The following is a 24,585-nucleotide window of genomic DNA, read 5'->3' as shown; positions in this document are numbered from 1 at the left end:
AAAGAATTATTAAGAATAAAGCCCCCCCCCCAGTTCTAGGTGCACTGGAGCATGAATAATCCCAGCAGTGAAGGAGCAAAAAGTGGAATATGAGGAGTTTAAGGTTACCCTCAGCTACATAACAATTTGAGCTCAGCCTTGGCTATGGGAGACTGTTTAAAAAAAGAAAATTCACAGCAGAGGAGAGCAGCTGATGACAGCAGGTATGAAATGCTATACACAGTGGAAATCAGCGAACCCCAAAGGAATAAACTTAGAAAACTGGAAGGCCATGAAACTTACATGATTTACAAGAGAAGACCAAGCTTAATAAACACTGTGAAGCACTGAAGACTACGGGAGCCAAGAAAGCCAGTTCTCGGTAAAAATCTGGACATGATAGTAACACTGCAAGGACCGATGGCTTCTGATCACATAGAGACTAGAGCTGAGAGAGTAATGGGAAGCAATGCACTCTTACTGTACAGAGACTCTTTAGTGATGAGCTACACCGTGGGGACATTATGTGGGAGTACACCATTGTTGATGAAGTGCCAAACAGTGCAAAGAGGTAATGGTGGCAACAGTGAGGCCAATCCTTTCTCTTATGTTTTCCTTTAGGTGTTTGTATTTTACTATTTTAGGAAAATGAATGTTTTGCCTGCATGTATGAATGTGTACCACCTGCACACTTGATGCCTGAGGATGTCAGAAGGGTATTACAGGTGGCTGTGGCCCAGCATATGAGTGCTGGGAACCAAACTCAGGTCCTCTGCAGGAGCAAACAGTTCTCTAGACACTCAGCCAACTCTCCTGTCTCAAGGATAATGATTGCTAAGAGCCAATGCTAGAAACTCATAGGAAATATAGATTAAAATTAGAACCCATGTTGGCAGATACTGCCAATGCATTTTGCAACACAAAAGGTTTCATTGTTTTGTTTTTTTGTTTTTCGTTTTCTTAAAGTAGGACACTAAGAGTTTAGCTGCTTGGGAAAAAAACGTTATATAGGTAACTAAAGCAAAACTATTGGTTTATTGTAAAAATGAAAAAAAGACTTTTTGTCCTTTGCTTTGGATATGGCTATGAGTCTTTGGTGAGTACTAAATTAACTTAAAATTAAAAACAAAGATACTGGTCAGGATATTTAGATGGTAATGTAACTTCACTCATGCTTGACAGAATAAACTATCAAAATTGAACAACAACTAAAATGGAACAAGCAAACTTATCACAAGTCAAGGAGACTTTCTACAATATGAAGAATACTACTAAACAGAACCAAGATTGTTACTCATGGGAACAGCAAAAAACTTTTCCACATTAATTTTTTGTGAGATTTTCTAAATGCGGTAAATGTAGGCAATTATTTAGTAATTCCTTTCAGTTTTCAAATGTAATTTTAAGGTAGTTTGTGAAAAAAGGAAACTTTATTAGAAATAAACACTTAAAGTACCCACACACAAAGGCTAGGTTTCTTACAAACATTGGCACTCACATGTACACGTAATCCCATATGCCCATTCACACACACAGGGACCGCAGTGGAAACGCTCCATAAGCCTATTGGAGGAAGACACAGGAGGAAATATCTGCTTGCTATGTGCTGTAATCTGACAGTGTATGCTGATGAAAGCTCATGTTATGCAACTGACCATTATTCAGTACACATTTGTTCCAAACCCCTATATGGGAAAAATATTACTTACCAGCCCAAAATGAATGGTGTAAGCTTCTAAGTAACATCTTTTTTTTTATTATTAATTTTTTCTTGTTACATCTCAATGTTTATCCCATCCCTTGTATCCTCCCATTCCTCCCCCCCCCCATTTTCCCATTATTCCCCTCCTCTATGACTGTTCCTGAGGGGGATTACCTCCCCCTGTATATTCTCATAGGGTATCAAGTCTCTTCTTGGCTACTTGCTGTGCTTCCTCTGAGTGCCACCAGGTCTCCCCCTCCAGGGGACATGGTCAAATGTGAGGCACCAGAGTACGTGAGAAAGTCGTATCACACTCTCCACTCAACTGTGGAGAATATTCTTAAAAAGAAAAGCATAATTCTTTCTGTTAATTAAGTGTTCGTTTTTAAAATTGTTGAGCATTTGAAAAATAATATGCAAATATGTGATGTTACAGTGGACATAGATAATAGGTCAGTAAAATAATTTAGTCAGGACATAATTTCTAGTAATACTTTTACTTTGCTACTATTCTATAAGTGAAATTTATTTACAATGGTTAAAATCTTTTTATCCAATTTGACACTAGTACTAGATAATGTAAATATATTTTTCATGTAAATTTACAACAATGAAATTTTATGATAAATATTAAATCACTGTCTCATGTATTTTGATAAAATTTCTTCTAGGTGGTATCATTTCATTTTAGGCTTTTTGTGCTGCTTAATATTATAATTAATAATTCATATTTTTGTCTTTCCTCTCTCGTTTCTGACAACTTTTATTTTTAATCGGTGGGCATGTGCCAAATTGGTTTGTTATTTATTTATAATGGAAAATGACAAGGGAATTGAATATGTGGGATAGAGAGAGAGGGAGATATTGTCTTTCATAAGATAAAATTTTCTTAGTAATGTGGATGTTTCTTGTTCATCCTTATGGAGCCGAACATTTGTGAGAGGTTAGATGAGATGCCATTGCCGTTGCATGACAAAGCTGCATTAAATGCATTAAATAGAATGCTATGTTATTTTATAAAAATTCATTTTGTGAAGACATCTGGGCATATGCATAAAAAGAGAAAAAACCAAATCTGTAAAAGAGTCACTATTCTGATAAATCATATAGTGCCAATTAAGTAAAAATTCTGACAAACCAGATCTATTTGTATTCTTTCCTAAGCTAAAACATGCAAATTTAGTAGGAACAAACAGAAAATTCCAAAGATATGGGACTGAAAAAATAAAATGTTCTGTCTGTGGGGCTTTATAGAATAGAACATTAAGTAATCTCTTTAATTCTGCCCATAACCAGAAACCACATATCCTGAATGCTAGAGTGCTGATCGACTGCCAGAAAATTCAGAGATGGTTTCCAGAACATCAGCTAGCAAATCATTAGGGAGCTGGTTCTAACGAGGACCCACAGGCCCACCTAGAAACTGCCATCAAATGAAAATCTGCAGGGACATGTCCTTCAATCTGTACCAGCTCCTGAGGTGCAATTAAGTTTGAGAACTACACTTTTACAGAAAAACTTGTCTATCTTACCAGAGCTTCCTATTGTCGAAAAAAATCCTTTCAACTCATCCTGTGTCAAATGTTAGAGAATTCAAGGAATACAGTAAAATTCATCAAATTATATATTTCTCTAAGATTCTAGAACCTCCCATTTATTAATTTAATTACCATAGTGAACCATTATGGCCTCATACACCAGCCTATCTGACACTGTACATTTAGACTCCAGAATTTGGAAGAAGGAGAACTTAACAAAACAAAAACAGCACTATATCTCATGAGAAACCCACTGTTTACAGATTAAACTTATAAAATAATATTAAACACTTCAAAATGTTTCTGACTTCATTTGGATAATTATTAAAATCTAGACTGTTGTTACGTTGCCATTGAGTCAGATGTGGGAACTGGTTAAATCATTGAGTGACAACTCACTTGGTGTCAATGTGAGTCAGAACACAAGTATTCTGACACATCACTGTGCTTTTCAACCAGCCCCTTGAGCAAACCTCCCCCTCCCTGCTTTTGGACACATACTCACTCTAAAGGCTCTGTAGCTAGGAGGTGTTTTACCATGGCTATGCACATAGTGATCGTCTTTCAAAAACACACTGTAAAAGAGCTAACCATACGATGTGGTAATCTAAGGTCATTATGATCTGCATGGTTCGTCTAAGAATGGGAATACTGACCATAGGCAGTATTTATGACCTGGTTAGAGGGTGCTGGTTTGTTTTTAACTTATTACTGTAGGATTGTACAAAGCCTTTTAAAGTTTGGTGGTACTCTATATATAAGGAAAGAAGAGCTATGTATCTAAGTGTAGATAGCAGCCATGGCTACTACTTGGTATCTGTATTTCACGAATTAAATGTAACAAGAATAGGAAGTGGAATCTTTAGGATACCTTTCATAATAACTGCAGCATGATGGAAGACAATAGAAACTGCTCGAATGGACATAATGTTCCTGAGATGGTAGACCTTTAACAGGGTATTTAAGGTGTGCTCCTGATAGGTAGGAAACACAAAAATGACTGCCTGCACACTTTAAAAAGTCACTAAAACGCATGTTTGCATTTTTATGGGTGAACACCACTGTGCTTGATAAGCACTTTGACTTTAATGATACAGTACTTCTAAATATGGTGCTGAGGGAGAATTCAGACTGCTTTCCAGAAGTTAGGTCTGAGAGAAGGAGGGGAGAGAGATTAAGAGCATGTGTGCATTTGTGTGTGTGGATTCATGTGCCCTAAATTTAACAGTATCATCATTCAGTGCCCATAAATTTTTGGGCAACAAGTATTTTTCTTCATATCTGGAATTTATATGCATTTTTAATATGACATCCTTTGAGAATTCTTCCAAATACTCCAAATGGACTTTTCCAAATGCAAACTACCCTGAGTTGGCCTTATTAGCATCTGAATGAATGTTTCCATCGGTTCCTCCAGATGGAACAGTAAGAACTGAGTTTCATTTAGAAAACAATCATTTTCATGATCAGTTGTAATATTTTCTCTACTGTCTGGAATAAGACTATAGAAATATAAAGTATTAAACATGTACCTAAATAAAAATAATTTTAAAGAGCTCAACTGGTATCTGAGAGGTGAGGACAGCCTGAGGTGGACTCATTGGCTTCCTTCTGTCCAAAAATTTCCTGTTTCCCTATTTCCTATGGTTACCACCATGGAACATGTTAAAATCTCAGTAGGGACTCTGTTTCAACTTTTCCTTTAAAAACAGAGTAAAAGCTTAATGGAAAAAAATGTCCTTCCTATCTTCATGCCAGGCACCATGTAAGTTCCACAAACTTAAAATCCAGGCAAACAGTGTTTTATATGCCCCAAAACTTAGTGACAGGATGCTCCAAAAATTCCCAAATTTAGGTATGCGACTTAACTAATACGTACTGTGCAATGAAAAAAATTGAAACCATTTGTACTTTTATTGGATAGTCAAATGATTCTTTTCAGTCCATCCAAAACCATGCTACTTCCAGAACACATGGGTTGGTTTTATCAAAAAGAACTGACTGTTAAAATTATTAGGTAAAATGATTGACAGCAATCTTTGTAAGCATAGGTAAAATTAAACAAATAAACTTATAAGCTATGTTGGCCACAATTTAGATCTTTTAATGTGTATAAGTAATTCTTCAGAATTACTTAAGACTTATAGAAAAACATCAGGGAAGATGAAGGGGATTCAAGTAGCAGGTTAAAAAGATCATTTATCCTTTGAGGGAAAAGCTACCCACAGTTTGGGTTAGATGGCAAGTGGGTGATAGCAGATAAGCAACTCCAGGGTCATATTAGTTTTTATTGAGACATGTTTGCAAAGCTCTGCCTTCTACTTTTTAAAGCCTATATGTCAACAGTCTATCATATTTCAATTATCTTTATGAAAATTCCAGTGGATTTATACTATTTTCAAGTATCCAGTCTTAGTTAGAAGTAGCAATACTTGGCAAAAAACCACAATAAAGGCTGAAACTATCAAAGATTTCAACTAACAAGTTAACAAACTTGTTATGATTTGAGTTTGTAATGTCTGTCATAGGCTCATGTTGTGAAGACTTGTGTCCCAGCTCTTGGCCTGATATTAGATGGTTGTGGAAACCTCAAGAGGTGTAGTCTGTTTAAAGCATATGACTAGTGGCAGGCCTTTGGAGCCTATGGCTACTTCTGGTTCTGGCCTCTTACTGTTTGCTTCCTCATCTACGATAATGTGAGTGGCCTTCCTCACATGCTTTGGCTCCCTTGAGTTGGGTGCATTCCCATGCCTTCCCTGATATAAAGGAATGAAATCTGCTAATATTGTGAGCTAAAACAAAGCTGTCCTCTATCAAGTTTCTTCTTTCAAGTACTATGTTGACAGAGAAATCAGAGTAGCAAGTATTTGCATGTAGACAATAAGAAAGACAAAATGGTGCTAAGAAAGATATGGTAGACAAGGCAGATACAGATCTATATAGAGTTTTAAGACATTTGTTCCTTATTTATAATAGTGATTTCTCCTTTCATTACACATAAAGAAAGTGAGATACTTAGCCACACAGATAACATGTAATAGATTCATATTATAGGGCAAGCACTATGATGCTAAACTTATAAATATCATCTTATTTTATTTTAAACAGCTTACAAGACTATTATTGTTTGAATTTTATAAATGAGTGAGCAAGTTTAAAGTTGCTGATTGACCAAAGACATGAACTCAGATTCTGTGTGGTTTCAATCCCTAAGCTCTCAAACTTTATAAAAGTAATTCCTGACTCTAATTACATATTATAATGACCAAATATTTTAATAGTTATAAACAAATGCTAGTATAAAAAACTGAATCAGAGTTTTTCATACAACAACCCAGACATGATTTGAAGCTTTCCTGGATTGCTATAAGACTCAAGTTAGAGACGCACCGAGGTATGGAGTATGACTCTCCTGAAGCTCAGTACATGTTTCCTGGGAAATGAGACAGTACTAGAACCCAAGAGTCTTCAGTTTCTTTGTAGTATCTTTCCCTGGCTTCTTTTGTCCACCTTGCTAGTCTCTGTTCTCAGGTGTATGCAGAGAAGAAAACTACATTGGAATTTTTTAATGAAATTGTCACAGCAGGATTTAGCTATAGTTCATAAACCTGTCCATATCTTCACACTGACCATAAAGAGTGAAGACAAAATTGACTTACTTATTTATTGCTCTCACTACCCAAATGGGAATACCAGGTTACCCTTAAAACATTCTTTGGCCAAAGCTAATCACTAAAACGGGCTCCTCCACAAACTTAACAGGGGAATCCAATTACTATGCTTCACAGTGCTGTTTCATATAGTATTCCAAGGAACCTGAGAGCCATTGAATGTACAAGATACAGTGAAGGAAAACTTTCTGTCCTGGGGAGACAGTAAAATTTAAAGCGGGAAGGTCTAGGTTTGTGTTTGTACTCTGACACTTTAGTGCTACAACAGGAAAAGTCTGGGGTTTTCTTTCTTTTTTGGTACTGGAACTACATCTCCCTTAGGGCAGTGAATCAAAAAATGTCGCCTGTTCAGCATTTCACTAAGGACTTGCTAGAACTAAAATTGTAAGTTTGTATTCTGGAGTCATAATCATAAGCTGGGGTGTGTGTGGGGAGGGAGCATTCTCTGTAGTTTCATTACGGCAATGGTTCTGATCTGCACTGACCCTGATGTATACTCTCCATAGGGTAGTTGTCTCAGACTACAGGGGAATGTTCACAAATCTGTGGGTTTTATTTTCTATCAGGAATCTCAAATTCACTCCCAGAAATATTTAGAGAAATAATGCGCCAGGCTACATTAGTTAAATAATAACCTCATTTCTGATTTTTACTTTGAATGTGTAGACGAGGCACAAGTCAACCAGAGGTTATGCAATTACCTTGGAGTCAAAGAGAAAGCAAGGAATAGAGCTGCAAAAGAAACCCCAGCATGAACTTGATTTTAATTCAATCAAACTGCTAAGGTACCGACCACGCACCCTCCACTATACTGACAATGAACCTTTTAATAAATAAGTTTTACTCCTTTTAGTTATAAAAAAATAACAGTAGCTTTTAAAAGCAGATTGGCACCTATAGTATGAACTAAGGGGTGTTTACATCAATATCAACCCGCTTTGAAGAGTTACAATTGCCATGATCTTTATATATGCCAAGTGTGGGCATTATCTATGTTCCTCACATCACACTTCTGATTACTACAATGGCAGAGAATATCATAAACAAAAGTAGTAATGAAAGATTTAGTTTTCATTTTGGTATAGGCTCCTATAGCATTATTTGGATACTATACAACATAAACTTAATGTTAGGAAATGCTTTGGAATGCTCTTCCCCCACCCTCCATCAGAAGTACTCTTTCACTTTACTGTAATTTATCTGATACAGCTACTAAGATGCTTGATACTTCTACATGCAAAGGTGCTGAAAAACAAAAAGCAAGAGAATGGATTGCTAATGAAATTCTCTGATTGTCAAAGGCACTTTGGAATGATCAGGTGGTAAATAATAGTAAGAGGAAGAACAGAAAATGCTTAGATACTATAATGCTAGTCACCATAATAAATGCAGAAGAGAGCACATAGGAATAGGATTTGCATTTTCCACAGATGCTATGTATGTATATAGAATACACAGAAGCTAATTTTTCAATAATACTGGTAAAATATTGTTCAAAATCTACTCTTGCTGTCTTCTCCCTTTAAAAGGCACTATAGAGAAAAACACCCATCTGCCCAAGACTGCACGAGGAGGCTAGAAAAGGAGCTGCTTAGCATGCATGAAAAAGATAAAATAAAAGCAGAAAGAAAAAAGTAACATGAATAGAATAGCAACACTTACATATAAGCCCCCGTGTGTGTGTGTGTGTGTGTGTGTGCGCACGTGCACGCGCGCGCGCACACACACACACACACACACACACACACACACACACACACTGATCATAAGAAACATCAGAGACAATGTTAGTGTGTGGCAGGAACCACAGTAAGGGTATACAAACATACTTAAAATATAGGCACATATTCTTCTGGTTTGTTGAGCATTTTTATGGTGTTGTAATTTTAAAATGGAAGAATGGGAGGATACAAGGGACGGGATAACCACTGAGATGTAACAAGAATAAATTAATAAAAAAATTTTTTAAAAACAAACAAACAAAAAAAAAAGAATTAGAAAAAGAGAGTAAGAAACATTTTGTTGACTGTTGTTATTGTAGTTGCCTCGTTTAACTATGAAATTCTAGTATCAATTCCATACCAGACTCTTGGGTCACTTCCATGAATTCAGTGCTTAACAGGAAGCTACCCACATTCTGTTAATTAAACATACTTATTCAGAAAACCCAAACACTGGATGTTTGGTTAAGACCTAGTCTATGCTTAGTTTCCATCTGATGAAACCAAAGAGATGCTATGAGTAGGGGAATCTATTAGGTATACAAGAAGTGTTAAATTTGAGTTTATGGGAAACACAGGAAAAGGTACAAGAAACACAGTCAAACACACCTGGACTGAGCACCCATGGACTGAATACTCCATGTAATTCAATTCTCTCCTTCCTTTTGTTCTGTCCTCTTCTCAAATAAAAGATTGTTTCTATGATATTTTCTGGATCTGGTCTGTAAAAAGCAGGAATGGGGTTGCATATCCAAGTACTTTTTAAACTCTCTCAAGTTTCCAACTTGGAGAGGACGTTAATTTCCTCAGAGAATCAGAGAACATTCGGCATAGTCACAAAGCTTTTGCATACTTGAAGAATTAGAAAACGAAAAGTTACCTCCCTTGATAAGAAGGGGCTAGGAATAATCAAAGCAATAACATTAACAACAATAATCTGGATCATAGACAGTAACTGATCACAAGATTCACCTGCATTAAGGAGACTCGAGAACGAGGAGGTCATTAAGCTATGTTTCCATCTTTAGGATTCTGCCAAGCTTAGACTCTCCGGAAAGCTGTAAATACTCTCAGAACAGACTTCAGTAATGAGATTGGAATGAAGACTGTATGAAGGCATAAAAGCATCTCCCTGCCCCTTGTTCTGAAGTTAACTATTAAACCATGTGTTGTTCATCCTGATTTGGTTTACTTAGTTCTAGAAACAAGGACACACTGGTCATATTGCCCAGGGCAATTAAACACCCAGTGAAGCCTCTGTGATGAGCATGCTCTTCCCAAGAGCCCCACTGAAAGGGCTTTTGTGACCAGGCCATCAACTCTGCGCTGCTGTTGAAGGAGGCAAATTATTTTCTTCTGAAGAAAAGTTCTTCCCTTCCATTAATTTTATATTTTGGAATATTCAACACCTTTAGTCATAATCTTTTCCTCTTGATTCCATTATCCCATGTCTCCTCTCTGTTTCAGCCTCTCTGTCACTCTGTCTGTCTGTCTGTTGCCCTCTCACTCATTCCTTTAATTATTTACATACTTCCTTGTCTGGACGTTTCATCCTAGTAGAAGATGGCTTATTGTTATTTTTTTACAATGTCATAGTGTAATGGGATATTAAATATATTGAAGGAATTGGTTTCAATGATATATTTCAATTATGAATTTTAATTTCATCCATGATAAAGATTATTTTAATTATTTTATTAGCTTTTCTCATGTGCTGTATATTATATTGTTTAAAATGGCTACAGAAGTATTTAAAAAATCAGTAGTCACTGTTTAACCCATTTTTAAAAAACAGTTACTGCAAGGCCCATTTTATTGTTAGAGGGAGAATTTTGTTGTGGTTGGTTTCATTTTCCTCATGAAGTCACATCACCAGAGAAACACAAGACTCAAACATCATTTAAAAATGTATTGTGATTTGGATTATATCTATACTGAATCTAATCTATGTTCCAAACATACAATATGAATATAAGTGAGCACAGATGTTCAAACTTAAAACCTAAAATGATGGCCTGTTTTTCCTTGGATATTGTCTCATGTTAACAATATTTTTTGTCGGTGGGTGGGGGGGGGGGCGGGGAGTCCAAAACAAAACGTAGCATGAACATGTGGCATCTTCCACCACATTTTTAATAACACTATTAATGAATAAGTCTCTATATTTTTGTAATGTTTACATCTATGAAAAAAATGAGATGTAAATAGCATGATAGGAGGTCAATTTTTAAAAGACTCTTTAACAGCAGATGTTTACTCATAACACACTAATATAAGTGATCAATATATTAACAGAGGAAATCAAGTTGAAGAGACTTGAGATAAAAGGAAAAAGTACTCAGTCATACTGACGTTTGTAAAATTCATCAATATTAATCTACTTTTAAAACAGTATTTAGGGCTAGGAACTGGACTCAGTAGTTTTATTACCTTTTGAGCATTCTTTTCAATGTTAAATTTTTATTGACTGTTCAGTTTTTAAAATATCTACGTTCAATTTGGAGGAATAAAAATAGGACATCAAAAAAAAAGGACATCACCATTGATAATTTATTACTTTTGTTTTGAAATTAACTATGTGCTAAAATTCATAGCATAAAATTTAGCATATCAGAACTTTTAATTCCATCATTTAAGAAGTTGAGGTTAAAGTTTTCTCATCTATTAAGTGAAGAAAGCGTAAGTATTACAGAGGGCTATTTTTGATTAAAATGGATAGAAAGAGAGGTCACTGAGTAAATGGCAACCAAGTCACCACACACAGTAAAACCCAAATAAAAAATATTTCTTGGCCTGTTGCTCTATTAGGTAGGGCCAGTATCCATGCTACAAAAGCCATTAAGCCTCAATAATTTCGGCATTTAAAAATACTCTTCATAGAGTCTTTAATGACATTTCCCAAAGGTCAGACTAGCTTATGCTAGTATAGAGCTGCTGCATCTGAAGGGAATTTTATTTGGTTCAGAAAAAATGTCTTGCTCCCAAACTTTAGGAGCATAAAGACCATGCCATAAAGGAAAAGAGGGATGTTTTAGAAAAACTAGGGTAAAAATCTGTAATAAAAAGTGAATGTAGATTCTTAGGATGAAGTCAATGTCACAGTGAGAAGAAATTCACTCTAGACAAACAGCCTGCTGATCAGGAAGAGTGGAAAGACTTTAGGTGGCTGAAAGAAATAGAAGATTAAAGTGCAGTACAGAGGCTTCCAAGAAGACAAGCTAAAGGGTGCTCAGAAGCCCAAAGGGAGGGGTAAGCAAGACCCCAGGACAGTGGACGTCAGTAGTAACAAAGCAAGGAGGGTTAGAAATGAAATCCTTAATGTGCATATTCCAAGGTGGTGCTAATTACAAAAAGTACAAATATTGATGGGTTAAATTAGACGAGGAGAATATAAAGCCAAACATGGGCAGCTCTGAGGGGAAAATAGGCAGCTTGGTACTCAACTGTCATCACAATTCATTTGTGTTTCACATCCCACTGTTTGTGACATTAACAGAATTTCGAATTTAGCAATGAACTGTTTTTATTATGAGTCTCTGCAGCCATTTTCCATATGCATCTATTGCAGATAGGAATAATAGCCTTTTGATCTTTAAAATGCTTCCAACTATAATATTCAGATCAGGGGTCACTTAGGAATTTTACAAGTATTTCTCTTTTCTATAACTTCAAGTAAAGCATGAAGTTCATATTATTTGGTCATTTCACTAAGAACAATAAAAAATCATTGGAAGCCTTTGTTTTTATTATCATTTTCATAAGATTGGGTTAGTTTGAGAGTTTTGAATAGTATTTTCATTTAACTAAAATAATTATAACACCTTTTCCATGGAGGCATTTAAATATATCAAATTTACATCTAGATTTCCTGTGTGTCAAATATTAGGCAAAACAATTTCAAGTGTTATAATTTACATACTCATATATTAGTGCATGTTACATATTAATATATATTAATGAGCTTATGATTATTGTCTAAAAATTCTGTTTTATTACTCTTGTGTTTATTAGAGTTGGTAGCAGATACCATTCACTGAGTACCTATTATTTACCAAGATATATCAAGAACTTTACTAGAGACCATAAACACATACCAATGATGATGTTAATGGTTCAATTTTTCATTTGAGGGTTTAAAACAAACAAAAAACCCAAGATGCTTATGATCATATGATCCGTAGACAGGAGAGGTGATGATGACAAGTGCAGCATACTCTGTGTAAAAACATGGCCCGTGCTCTCTCCATGATGTACTTCTGCTTCTATGACTGAAGCAAGAGTATAGTTTTTAAGTGAACATATGGCTGGAAATACAATTCGGTGATAGAGTGCCTGCCTAGCATGTGTGGGCCCTAGGTTCAGTCCCCAGTACCACAATAAAGAAACAAACAAACAATGTATTTCAAATAAGAAAATACATTGATTCCATGGCATCATTTTCTTAGCATCTACATTACAATAGAGCATCTGGATTGGTCTCACATACTTTTCCTGATATTATATACTCAATTGGATAAGCATTCTCAGGCGCCTAGTCTGTAATCCCAACTAGGCTAGTGATCTTAGTTTATTAATTTTCATGCTTAAGCACAGATTTGATGATTATAGCGTCTTCCTCTAGAAGATGTCAATTTTAGGCAAAATTGTAATTTTTTTTTCTTTTCCACAAATGGTGCTTAAAGAGAGCTACACTACTTTATGATCACTGGGGTTCAGATTAAAAAGTCCTTTTAATAATTTAAGTCCCATACTGTGAAATAAACAACACTTAATGCAGATTTAAGCATAAATTCTACAAAGAAACAGAACTTTGCTTTGTATAGTATCATCGATATATTAAGCTAACTCCCATTACATTTATACATATATTCATATATAAAACCTATATTTTTCTCAATATATATTGCAAAGGTGATGTCTCTGAGTCATCTTCAGAAGGAAATTTGCATTGAATTATTTTGTCAGTAGGACTAATACAGTTACAATGGAAAAATATATTTTCAGCATGTTCCTGGGTAATGATACAAAAGTAATAATCATAATAGCAACCACAACTTCCCAATGTCTCAAACATTACAATTAACTGTTCAAAAGCATTATCTTACTAATTTCTCAAAATTCTGTAAGGGGGTACAAAGTGCTAATAATCCAATTCTACAGAACAGGACACTTTAGCCACAAAAGCCATATAACTTGTCTGAGATGAGTGCCAGCAAGGAGGTAAGAGCAAGGTTTGACCCCCAAAGCCTGCCTCTCTTATGTGTTTTAGGTGGAGGCCATGACAGATATTCTACATTTTATTAACGCTACCTTTTGGCTGATGTAGCTGTACTACTGGGCTTGGGACCCTTCTGGTCTGTAAGCTTAAACTTAAAGATAGCTAATGAGTCAAAGTCTGAGGCTGCCATTCATACTATTTGCCAATTAAAACGCTCCCTTCTGAGAAGGTGTGACAAGCTAGCTCAAGCTTAGAGCATAGCACATGCTTTAAAAAGTACCTGAAGTGAGGTCAAGAAGGGCTCAGGTTAGGAGCTCTTACTGTTTTTGCAAGGGAGCCAGTACTGGTTGTCACTTCCTCGTTCCCACATGGCAGCTCAGTCACCTATAAACTCCAGTCCCTGGGATCTGAGACCTCTTCTGACCTCTGTGGGCATCAGACGTGCACATGGTACACATACACACATGGACATGGTACACATACACACATGGACATGGTACACATACACACATGCACATGGTACACATACACACATGCAGGCAAAACAGTCACACACTTATAGTAAAAAAAAGTTCTTAAAAGTGCCCGATGAATAATAAAAATGTCATCTGCAAGTGGTAAATTAACAGGTGATCATTTTCCTTTTATTTTTCTTTCTTCAGTATACTTTCTAACCATTTAAAATACTTTATTACAGGCACATGCCACATTCTAAGCAATGAAAAACTTAGAACTTTACTTACTGAATTTTTTCATTTTGCATTATTATTGGGCTGTTAATATCAGGTAAAATGTGTTCTGTTTTCTGGTCTTCTCTAGCACTGTGTTTCTTAGTCTGCTCCCTGATAACTTTACCACCATCACACATTTACCTCTGTCTTCTCTACTGTAGCTGAAGCCCTCCCATATGACTCTAGTAGAATGCGATGCTTTCTGAGCACCTACCACTCACCACTCAGCTCTATGAAGAAACTCAAGCACACATTCTCAGAACAAAGAGCTGAAAGCAGTTGTTGACTCCCTTAAAAGATATGTAAATTTCCTCCACAGAAGTTTTCTTCAAGGAAGCTCCTGGACCCACAGGTCTACTTTGTATCTGCAGCAGATGAGGGAAAAATATACCCCACCCAATGACACAATAGAAGTCATAGGGAACAGAGAAGGTCATGTCTCAAAAAGCACCTTCTTTCTATAGATATAGTGCTTTCCATTCTGTTCAGTCATTTATCCCTTCTCACTACAATATAATAGAGATCCTTGAAGGGTTTTTATTGAGGCCAACATTTTATCTTATTTGCTAAGCATGATCATGGTAGCAAAATATTCTCAATACGCATATGAAAAGAGGGAAACAAGATCATGAAGATGATGATGATGATGTGGGTGTGGGGGTGTGTGGGTGTGGATGAAGGGGGGTAAAATGTACACAAATTTTCTTATGTTGTCCTGGAATAATGAGGAAGGTCACCTCAAAAATTCCAGGAAAACATAACCCCCCAATAAATTAGCAAGTTCTCTTTCTGTTTCTAAGCCGACTGCTTGTTAAGTTCCTTCATGAGCTGTACATCCCCTGTAGCCTTTTGATACTCAGTTTCTGCTACTACAGTAATTATTGCAGTAATGATACTGTTTTTTGAGTATTTTTCTCTAAGTGCTACATATTGTGATTTGTATCTTATATGCATCTAATACTCAAAAAACTAACAAGTATTTATTCATTATGTATGTATGTGTTGGGGTGCGGATTGTGTGGCTGTGTCTGCCACAGCACATGTTGGAGGTCAGAGGTCAACTTCCAGGAGTTGTGAGTTTCATCATGTGCATTCTCTCCTTCCTCCATTTGGTTCTGAGAATCAGATTAAGATTTTTCAGATTTGGAGGCAAGGTCCTTTACTTGTTGAGCTATCTCACCAGTCCTTTAAATAAATTTAAAAACCCCACTAATTTAATAATTTTGTGTGTGTACTGGAGGCTGTGTAGAGGTCAAATGACAACTTGCTGAAAGTGGTTCTCTCTTTCCACAATGTAGGTTCAGGGGATGGAACCCAAGTTGTCAGGCTTGGTGGCAAGAGCCATTGTTTGCTGAACCTCTCATTACCTCCCATATTCATTTCTTCAGATCATGTCCAAGGTAATGACTATTAGGAATCCAGTTTAACAGAGTGGCACAGACAAATGATGCCCAATATCTTGTCCAAGATTATTCAAATAGAAATGAGTCAAGAATTGGCACAAGGAGCATGACTCTAACATGTATTCTAGCTGGAGGCTACAACAAGTGTTACAGGATGTTTGCTCAGGAGACTGCTATATTCATATTTAGAACTTGTGGAACAAAGAGTTCTGGGTAAGAGCAGCCAGAGCTCCTTTGTATGCCGTCTCACTCATCAGCTAGATAGTCTGTCTAGGCTTCAGTATCTTGCAGAACAGCCTAGACAGCAGAAGGGAGAAGAAAAGAGACATGGAGGTCATAACACCTAGTGACAGGTGTACGCACAAATCTCTGCCTCTGTCTCTGTCTCTCTGTGTGTCTGTGTATGTCTTTCTACCTGTCTCCATCCCTCCCTCTCTTCCTTCCTTCCTCTCTGTTTCTAAAAGGATCTTTATAACAAATCATTGATTAATGGTGGGAGATATGTATTTAGGAGGTCACTGTGACACTTCCTTCAGTCCCAGTGTTAGGAGATAGTCTCCCATTGAGGAAAATGGAAGGTCTGCAGAAGCTTCTTTATATCCTCTGAGTGGTATCAGTGTACTACTAGATGTAATTATTACCAATGTCTATGTAGAATCTTGAATTACCACCAGATCTCCTGATCAGTTTATACACAATTCATGTTTATCTTAATTTGGATAATGTAATATCCCAATGACAGAGAATTATCGTCATTGTGAAGTGTTTCATACAACAGAGAGACCATCTTTTAGTAGATCCAGTACAAGACGTGGTGCACTGAAGTTCCCACCAATTACCAAAAACATTTTTAATTTTTGTCAGATAGTGATATCTAGTGTAAAGGCTGAAGAATGTCGTGTTGTTCTGAGCTATATTATTACAGTTTTATTACACTTACCACACAGCACTGAATATGCCTTAATCATTAGTTCGTTTTATAATAATGAACTCTCACCAGCTGTGCTTCACATACCATAATTCTAATATGCATGACTAATCTAGATAGTCTTTTAAACTGTACATCCCCAAATGCCATCTTCACAGGCTTTGAATCAGAATTTCTAAATTTCTAAAACATGCCTTTGCATTCCTGCTACAGGTGGTCCCTGGCCAGCTTTACTCATCATCCTTTGAAAGTTAAGAGACTAGCTTAGCAAATGAAGTGTATCCATGAAAATTGCCTGTGAGAAGAGGAGACCATTTGCTAAAACCTTTGAAAGAAGAGAGAAGGCTAAGGTGAAAAGTGCTAAATTTTAAGGCAGAAAGGGGTCTTTTAACCCTTTATAAAGACTGACAATCTGCTTAAAGTAAAAGTGGAAGAAGAACATCAGCCACAGAACAGTGTTTTATGCACATCCGGCACCAGTAATACTGATCCAAGAAGTAAGTTTGAGAAAATGTGTTTTAGTGGCCATGACAAATGTAGGCGAAATGTCGGACTTTTGTGTGTGTGTGTGTGTGTGTGTGTGTGTGTGTGTGTGTGTGTGTGTGTGTGTGGTGTGTGTATAATAATGTGAAGATCTCTTTTCCACTTAACTCCTTATTTTCTGTAAGAACTTGGTTCATCAACTTGACAGCACTCACATTCGCTCCCCTTCCTCCTTGTACCCCCTCCTTCTGCCCCCTCCTCCCATTCCTCCATCTCATCTTGTCCAGATGGAAGTAATAACTGACATATCCACATCTCAGGATGCATTGCATCCACTTCCAAGCTGCTTCTTGGGATACTGTAATCCATAACTCTTTTCAGTGGAAGTTTCCTGGCATCTTAGCATTGTCCTCTCTAAATTATAAGCCCATCATTTAAAGAAACTTTAGTGATGAATGAGAGAATTTATTTTACTTTGCAGATGCTGTGGATTGCATAACTTGCCACATTTTTTTATTGGGCAGCAAGAATGCTGAAACTGTACAGTACTCTGGCAAGTGATCTGTGTATCCATCTCACGCCTGATTCCACTTTCACATCTATCTTGATTTAACATTTTGTTTTATTTCATCTTTATTACATACTTATAATTCATGTATTTTTGCTTCATTGATAGTTTATTTATCTCTGGTAACCATGTAAATTCCTTAATTGGGCAAGGTATCAAAAGTAACAAAATTAAAATGTGTGTATGAGCATGTATGTACATTTGGTATATAGATCATGCATGTCTAAATTGTCAAATTAAAATCAACTTCCTCAAAATAACAGATTTCTCATAGGCTGTAGACTATAAGATAAGAGATTCACCAGGCACATTCACCTGTAGTTCTACAATTTGTGGAGGTACAAATTAAACAACCCTTCATCTGACAAAGGTTTAATATCCAAAATATATAAAGAACTCAAGAAATTAAACACCACAAAAGCAAACAACCCAGTTGCAAAATGGGGCTTGGAACTTAACAGAGAATTCTCAACAGAGGAGTATCAAATGGCCGAGAAACACTTAAAGAAATGCTCGTCCTCGTTAGTCATTAGAGAAATGCAAATCAAAACGACACTGAGATTCCATCAGAATGGCTAAGATCAAAAACTCAAATGATACCACATGTTGGCGAGGATGTGGAGAGAGAGGAACACTCCTTCATTGCTGGTGGGAATGCAAACTAGTACAACCACTTTGGAAAGCTATCTGGCGCTTTCTCAGAAAAATGGGAATAGGGCTTCCTCAAGACCCAGCTATCCCACTCCTTGGAATATACCCAGAAAATGCCCTACCACACAACAGGGACATATGCTCAACCATGTTCATAGCTGCTCTATACATAATAGCCAGAACATGGAAACAGCCTAAGTGTCCCTCAGTAGAAGAATGGACTAAGAAACTGTGGTATATTTACACGATGGAATACTACTCAGCTATTAAAAACGAGGATTTCCCTAAATTTGTGGACAAATGGATTGATCTAGAAATTATCATAATGAGTGAGTTCACCCAGAAGCAAAAAGAGACAAACGGTATATACTCACTTATATCAAAACACTAGTCCAAGGGATACGTATCATGAAAATCTTTACTTACCAAGAAAGTGGGTCAGAGGAGAGGATATCCGATTGAGACTTTAGGCAAGAGTAGCATGGAAGAAAGAGGAAATAGTAGGACCCACAGGGTCCTGGAAACCTACAAGAAGAACTTTATGACAGGCAGATCTGGATCCTGGGGTCCTCCTCAAACTAAGGCACCAGCCAAGGAGAATATAGGCAGTAAGCTTCGAACCCCTACCAAGACCTAGCCGATGAACATGATACTCTCCACCGTTGAGTGGAGAGTGAGATCTGACTCTCACACGAATTCTGGTGCCCCTTTTCTGACCATGTCCCCCAGATGGGGAGACCTGGTGGCACTCAGAGGAAGGATAGCTAGTTACCAAGAAGAGACTTGATATTCTGAGAGCATATATAGGGGGAGGAGGTCTCCCTCGGTCACGGACATAGGGGAGGGGAGAAGGGGAGAAATGGGAGGGAGGGAAGAATGGGAGGAAACAGGGGAAGGGCTAACAATCGAGATGTAATATGAATAAATTAATAAAAAAATTCTACCAGTAAACAATCTATAGGAACAGAACAGTCATTTTCATCACTAGGGCATTTTAATTTTGTTGATATGAATATCAACTATAGCTCCTTTAAAAGTATTTGTTTAATTTTTAGACTTAAACAGGTCTTTGGCATAATCACCCATTCAAGTGCATGATTCTGAGAACTAATAATCTGCCCTTGTTTGTCTTTGATAATGAGCCATCCAGGCTGCTCATATTTGAGTACAATTTAGGTAATGTTGAAATGTTCTGTTGGCAGATTAGATATGCCATATATAGTGATATTCATCTCGGCCTGTCCTTATATGACCACTCTAGGATGCTCAGGGTTATACTACAGTATACTTATTTGGAATGTATAGTACTATATTTGGAGCTAAACATGATTTTTGTTCCTTTATTATATTTTTATTTTCAAATCCTTCCAGATGTTAAGGCAATATGCTAGTAACATCCAGGAACAATGCCAATTAATCCTTGGTTTTCTTTTCTGTTGTTACCACCCCCAGTGGACAACCAAAGCATCACAGCTGGATTACAGCAGGGCTCTAGCCTGAACTCTCCATGTCTTCTCCAACTCGTCTCTACACAATCCAATAGTCAACACCTTCTGTTTCTTGAAGTCACTGTGAGTTTCACCACCAATAACAAGCTCAAAACTTCAACCACATATTCATATTGAGTGGGTTAAATGAGACTGGATCACCAATAATTTGCCATGGGTTCACATCATTACACAACACTTTGGCATTACTGCCCATGTATCAGAAAGTAATAACAATATTTTCTTAGAAAATAAAAAAAGTATGGGGAGTGCTAGGCACTTGAATAAACCAGAGTGCTCAGTATTAAGATCTTGCGCAGAACTCTGGCTCTGATTTTCTGCCTTTCCAAGTCCTCATAATGCTGTGATGCCCATATTAAAGAAGGCAGATGGCTGTCCTCTGAACATATGCTGTGAGTGCCCTCTCTGCTAGTTCAGAATAAGGACCAAATTTGCCCTCTAATACTCATAGAAAACTTTAAAGAGGCTGACTCTCTGAGAAAATCTGGTCCAGTAGAAATTTAATCTTTAAAAAATTATATTTTCTACACTTTGAGTCCTATTCTACATGCTAAAACAAACTAATCTCTAAGTAAGACAGAATACAGTAAAAAAGACTCATAACTGGTAACATATTGTTTGGGTCAAGAAACAGATTAGAAGGCAAAAAAACCTGTTTTATTTATTTATATTTTAAAATTCTAAGTTTCTGAAAGCTAATGTAGTTGACTGTGGTTTAATTTCTATATAACTGCTGGATTTTCCATTTTTATTCTTCTTCTTCTTATTACTATCATGTCAATGTTTTATTCTTAAAGCACTTCACAATTATTAATTAGTTAATTTAGTCTAAATCATATTTATGCCTTTGTTTTAAATCCATGTTCTTTGTAGTTATTACTAGTCTAAAATGCTATTTCGCCAGCCAATTATTCTCATTTCAAAATCAGCTTGTTGTCAATGACAACACCTTTTCTAGGTTTTCAAAGAACATTTGATTCATCCTCAGTAGACACATATTTTTGGGTGCTGTTCATATAATCTAACTACACTTATAAAAGAGCACTTCTGTTTACTATCTACATTTTATACATGAGTCTTCATTTCCTTACATTTATAACTCTATTTCATTACATTTAGTTCTGAAAAAAGGCTTTAACGCTGTTTCTTGTGTCTTACAATGACCTCAAAACTCAGGAGTCCGAGCAACATTCCAGATGAAACACACACACACACACACACACACACACACACACACACACTGACAATAAGGACACTTTGGTTATTAGAAGAGCTCGGATCTTACGAACTACTTGAAAACTGTTATGTTCCCGTAGACATTTCAACAGTACTAGCTAGGTCCTAATGTAAAACAGTGTTTACTTTTAAAAATAAATGTAATAGTTGTACCCCCATGTGTTTGGGACACTGTTAAGACACATCAGAATTAACAATGTTGAAAGTAACAGATCTTTAAATGCAGTCATCATTTTGTACATAGTCACAAATATCTGAGCAAAATTGAAACTATTTTTGGGACAAAATATTAACATATTCTCTTTTCCTTCGGATAAAGACAAACAACTTGAGAAAACACCCTCCTTTCCACGACTCTAACTTTCACAATAAACACAGCACAGAAACTAAACTCTCAACTTAGAAATATGCAGAGCTGTGCTTCCATAAGCAACTCACCAGACGCAGAGCCACGTTACCATCTCCTGCTTGTTCTCTCACTTCTCATGCACACGCAATCACACTTACCTGCACAAGTCCCAGACATCAGTCTATGTGTGTTTTTTTGAAATGAACTCTGTACCGATGCATTTTTCTGTGTTTCTTTCTAACCCTCGGGAATGCTAAGAATTTAGGAAGAGAGCCACAGCTTAAGAGAGCAATTATTTGCCAGTAAATACTCAATTTGCTTGTCCTGTGATTTTTCTTCTAACTTGCATATTCAATAATCCGTCCCTGACTGCGTCACGAGCACAAAAAGTCTTTTCTCCAAAGAACACTTTCGCCAATCAACCTTCAGCCATGCCAGGGCACAGCTCGTCAGGGTGATTTGTTAGCTTTAACTAATAATTCCTCATGCTGGCCATTTTCACAAATAACACAGTGAGACTGCGACACAGGATGGCTGTGATTCAGGCCGATAAAAATACAGGGGAAAGGGGGTGGAGGGGGGTGGGAGAATTCAGACGCCGTTTGTAAACACATGCACTCATACTCTCTCAGTTTACAGTACAGGGGACACTGCGGCTGAATTCCCGTGTTATGTCCATCAATTTGTATTCAGATGGAAGCCATATGTTCTTCCCCTTTTATCAGCTAAGGCCTCCCGGGTGCCAACACCAGCACTGGGCAGACAACATTTACAAAGGAGGTCTCTAGCCTCGGCATTGCAAAAGTTTACTGCAGGGTGAAGTTGAGAAATCAGACGTATACAGCACTTCTCAGTGAGCTTGTGTAACAGCCTGGAACACAGAAGTACAAGTTGTGAGTGTCAGGCTTTCTCTTACTCGGCTGTGTGACACTGGACATTTCAGTTAGCCTGTAACAAAATGCTCAGGCCCAGTCCTCAAAACAGCAAAGCAACAATGGGGCATTTGTTCAGATAGGGCGCATTGATTGACTTTTAGCTATATATCGCATATCATATTAAGGCCTAAGAATTTTGGTTGAAAAAAAAAAAAAAACCAAAATAAAACAAAAACCTTTCCCAGCTTGCTGACACAAACCATGCATCTTTTCAAAGCACATTGATAATAGTGCTTGAACAAAGCAACATAGCAGGTAGCATGTAAACAAAAGTGAAAATTAATAATGCTTTCCATGGGGTTCCATTATGTCACTCATGGACAAAACACTTAAGCCCTGCTGTAAAAGATATACCCAGAGTAAACAAAACAAAACAAAGCAAACAAACAAACAAATAAATAAATGAAAGAAAGAAAGAAAGAGAAAGGACAAATAGGCAACAACAACAACAAAAATGTCTTTTCAAAGATTAGAAAATGTCCCTCAAAACAACTAGAGAACTCAGAAGCATACTAACATGTTCATAGTCAATTTCAAAAGTGTCACAGTCACCTGAAGAAAATAAAAATACATAGGAAATTTTATTCACGTTCCTTCTCTGATGTGTGCAATGGTAGGTTTGTTAATTTATTAGATAGATATTAATTAAGAATCTATTCTGTATCAGAAACTGGATAATATTGGCCATAAGAGAGGAATAAGGCAGAGGCTCTATTTACAGGAAATTTATAATTTAATTACTAGAGACTAAGAAAAAAATTCACCTTTATATAGAAAACTAAACATATTACAACCATGCAGACAAGCATGAACCAGGCACTTAGACATGACACACAAGCTGTTTCTGAAGGTAGACCAGGAGTACCAGTGGTAGGAAGACTGTTCTACGGAGAAGCAAACCTTTGAACCTTTTCTAAAACTATTACTAGAATCAGATTAGCAGTTCTAGGAACTGGGAGATTTAGTGCATAGTAATTTCAGATAAATGCCTTAGATAGTAAACATCTCAGGATTTAAAAACAAGTCTATTAAGAAACAAAGTCATTCTTAAACTATAATGACTTGTCATCATCAGGAAGGTATGTGGCATCTCCAACAGAGGCACAAAGAGGGGTATGCACTGTCCTTCTCATAATCCTGGGGTCCCAGGCAAGTAGGAGTCTAGTAGTACATACTGGCTTTTTGTGTTTTCCTGCCCATTTATCTTTTGTTCATCACATGCATACATGTATATTCGATCACTTCTGTTTGCATTGTGCCAGAAGATAACTCATATTTGTATGACTATTACAAAAAGGGGAAATATGAGTTTACTTAGCAGCCACAGATAGCTTCAGTCAGAGAACACGTGCTGTGCATTGCAAAGGGTGTAGTGGTAAGTGGGGAAGTAATGATATGTCCTATAATGGCTTCTACAGAGAATATAGATCCTCTTGGAGACTGGATGGCATTCTCAATGGTATTGAACATCTGTTTTATATGATATTCAAAATGTAAAGAAGCATATGGGATACCAAACTTGTAAGTTGGTCATATGTAGCCATTTAAAGAATTTGTGCAGTTCATTTATCCATTCACTGCATATTTATGAAGCTTGCACTACCTATTTGAGTAGCACTCATTAGTAATAATAATTAGACTATAAAACATATGTTGGTGACTAATATAAGAATTTTATATAAACATATATTTACAAAAGCATCATACTTAATCATCAGAAAAACTGAGGTAGGTCTTATTTCATTTTCATTTAAGAGATTATAAATCTCACAAGTAGTGAAACTAGATATACATTAAAATTCTAAACATTAAGACCTCTGTTACTAAAAATAGTCTTACTGTTATACTTACATAGGCACATTTATGATACTATCTTTAATCTAAAATATTCACATGGTTTTGAATTTATTATAAGAGTGAATGTAGATGTATCCCCACAAATAAAACTGGGATATCACACTATG

At 36.6% G+C, this 24,585-nt stretch overlaps 1 protein-coding gene across 22 annotated transcripts in view; it reads right to left on the bottom strand.

Moving 5' to 3' along the window:
• The window catches only part of Zbtb20 (zinc finger and BTB domain containing 20), a 732,891-nt gene that overhangs the window by 373,910 nt on the left and 334,396 nt on the right, over positions 1-24,585 (bottom strand). For 3 of the 22 annotated variants that reach the window (XM_051149949.1, XM_051149942.1, XM_051149947.1), the window contains exon 1: positions 21,845-22,726. The exons of 16 other annotated variants lie outside the window; for them this stretch is intronic. The gene's annotated coding sequence lies outside the window, so the exon portion shown is untranslated. Of the gene's footprint in view, positions 1-9,583; positions 10,059-21,775; positions 21,795-21,844; positions 22,727-24,585 lie in introns of those variants that run through there. 3 more of the 22 variants (XM_051149948.1, XM_051149941.1, XM_051149946.1) reach the window with 2 other exon arrangements.

This window comes from Acomys russatus, chromosome 8 (assembly GCF_903995435.1).
Source record: "Acomys russatus chromosome 8, mAcoRus1.1, whole genome shotgun sequence".
NCBI classification, from domain to species: domain Eukaryota; kingdom Metazoa; phylum Chordata; class Mammalia; order Rodentia; family Muridae; genus Acomys; species Acomys russatus.
Note: the sequence above shows the minus strand (reverse complement) of the source record. Positions and strands in the feature narration are given on the sequence as shown.